The sequence below is a fragment of the Anneissia japonica genome, unplaced genomic scaffold, assembly GCF_011630105.1.
Source record: "Anneissia japonica isolate Jap-2015-1 unplaced genomic scaffold, ASM1163010v1 scaffold585_len4108843_cov191, whole genome shotgun sequence".
Classification (NCBI taxonomy): Eukaryota; Metazoa; Echinodermata; class Crinoidea; order Comatulida; family Comatulidae; genus Anneissia; species Anneissia japonica.
In genome coordinates this window covers 3,926,408-3,929,069 of record NW_022716829.1, presented here as the reverse complement: position 1 = coordinate 3,929,069, position 2,662 = coordinate 3,926,408, and positions in this window count along the sequence as shown.

The following is a 2,662-nucleotide window of genomic DNA, read 5'->3' as shown; positions in this document are numbered from 1 at the left end:
TAAAGTAAACACTAAATTGTATGTAGTTGAAACTAATTTTGTGTTCTTACCCTAAATTTCTTCTAAATTTATACACTACAGGAATAAAGGCATTACATGAAGTTAGAAGCGGGTAATTCAAACCATAGTGTCACCAGCGGTAACTGATACGTCTGAACCAATGGAAACCGTTCTGTACATAAGCCAATAGAAATCGTCCTTTCCACACTACGTCACAAAATTACATTCACCCGGGCAATTCAAACTAGTCACCAAATTTTCAGTCACCAAACTGTCACCGATAACCCCCTAACCTAACCCTTTTGTTTTCAAATTCAATACCCTCATTATTTAAATGGTCAAGAAGATTCTTTTGTGACTGTAAATCCAGCACTGGCAGTCTTATCTCCCCTTTGTCGCAATTTTCTCTCTCATTGTAACCAATTTCTAAAGAACACACAATAGTCGACTATAAATTTTAAGGAAACATGACGAACCTTACACGTCACGCTACACAACCCACTTAATTAATACCACCTTTTGTTTTTAATATTTCAATAAACCCTCATATACCCCCCTTCATATGCTCCAACCATTATGAGTTAAATAAAATTAATAAAATTATGAATAAATAATTATGAATTATGATGACGTAAAATTCTATTGTGACACTACCGCCATACTATCTACTTACACTTTTTCTGGTAAGCAAGAAGACTTGCGTGTGTTTTAGACTTTCGCCATTTACGTTCTGCTCTTCGCTTATTCCTTTTGGCATCACGGCATACTGTATTAAACCATTCAGATGATATGCGATCTGACACACATACGGTTTTCCGTGGAGCGAGTTCATCCCTGAGTAAGGTGAGTGAGGAATTATACTCATCAATAGCTGAGTTGATTTGCATTGAGTCAGTAAAGTGCGAGAACTTCTGTGAAATTTGAATTTGGAGGTAGTTAAGGTCGACACTGTCATACTTTCTATAAGAGATGACTTTTTTCCGGGTAAACGGTTTGTTGGCATCTAGACTTGCGTGAAGAAAGTAGTGATCCGACAACGGGTATGCATCAATGGATGTACTAGTGATAAGATCAGGATTATTAGTAATAATCAAATCAAGAGTATGCTGGTGTTTATGGGTAGGAACATTAATGAGCTGTGTAAGATTGAATAAACTGAGGACATCTGAAAGCTGGAGCGTATACGCATTCAGTGGATCATCAGCATGTATGTTAAAGTCACCTGTAATTATGACATTGGAGGACAATGAGTACTGCTCCACAAGAGTTGAAAACTCAGTAAAAAACTGCATGTTCGGACTAGGGGGTGGCCTATAGATGACAAGAAGTGTGATTGTCTTCAAAGGTAACTTGACGATGGCCTCACAAGCTTCAAATGATCGAAACTGGTCAAGTCTACGGCAGTTCGTTGCAAATCGTGTCATAACAGCAACACCGTCACCTCTGCTATTAATCCGAGGAAATGAAAAGAGCCGGTAACCACTTGGATGGCAAGCTGCGATTAGAGAATTATCATTTACTTGAAGCCATGTCTCTGTAACTGCAATGATGTCGACATCATGATTATCTACATATTGGTGGAACTGTGCAGTTTTGTTGCAAACAGATTGGGCATTCCAAACAGCAACTTTAACTGAACTATGACTTTGTGTGTAGAGTTGAGAGGTCATTTGAAGCACACCTGAAGATGAAAGGTCAAAAGTTGACCTGCATTTAACCTTGCACTTGACCTGTCTGCCAGCTCGACAGCCACGATTACGACGTAAAATTCCGAACTCCTTCATACGATTGTAAGCAGTAGGCGGGATCTTAAGTTTACGTTTGGTGTTGAGACACAGCATTAAACGTCTGCTGTACACTTTAGGCTGCTTCTGTTTTTTGCAGGTAGGCCTAGGCCTAAGCACAGGCAGAGCAACTGACTTGAGCTGAAAGGGAGACAAAGGCTCCAGACATGGTGACCATCGATCCGTGACAAGATGATTTGGGCCTAGCCCAAGGCAAAAAAACATCATCAAAAAACCAGAAAAAGAAGGACAAAAAACAGGAAAAAACACAATTGAGGGGTTAACCAATGTATTCAGAAAGAAAGAAATCTCAAAATCAAGTGAGGGAAAGGGCAGAAGAGAACAGTAACAAGGAAAACACATGGAATCAGCAGCTACAACAAGCGTCATTGTCCAAAGTTAGATGACTTAATACTGAATTAAAGAATTTTAAAATCAATGCACAATTGAGTGATTATTTTTCTTTCACAGTTGACAACACTTGATTTTGTAAAGAAAAGGGCTAAAATTTGAGTGTATACTACTGCTTCTGCTTCACATAACTCTGCAAGCATAGGTCGCTGAACTTTGTGGTAAATCGTCAATGTACGGTAGCTCATAAATTAAGCTTTCTTGTCATATAAGTCTCTACACTACCTTGCCCTAACTACAAAACTACTGGAAAAGAATAACACTCGCTTTAGCCAGTGTGTATGTTCTGTTAAATTTCCTTTTTCATTGGCTTTCACAAGACCTCTTCATATCGATGTACTTCAAAATTCAATAAGATAAAACAGTGACAGACGCTTCAACTTGGAGGTTTCGATACTCGAGGGACTGCCTAATATTTGATTATGTAATATATATTATATATACAATATATATAATATATATAGGCC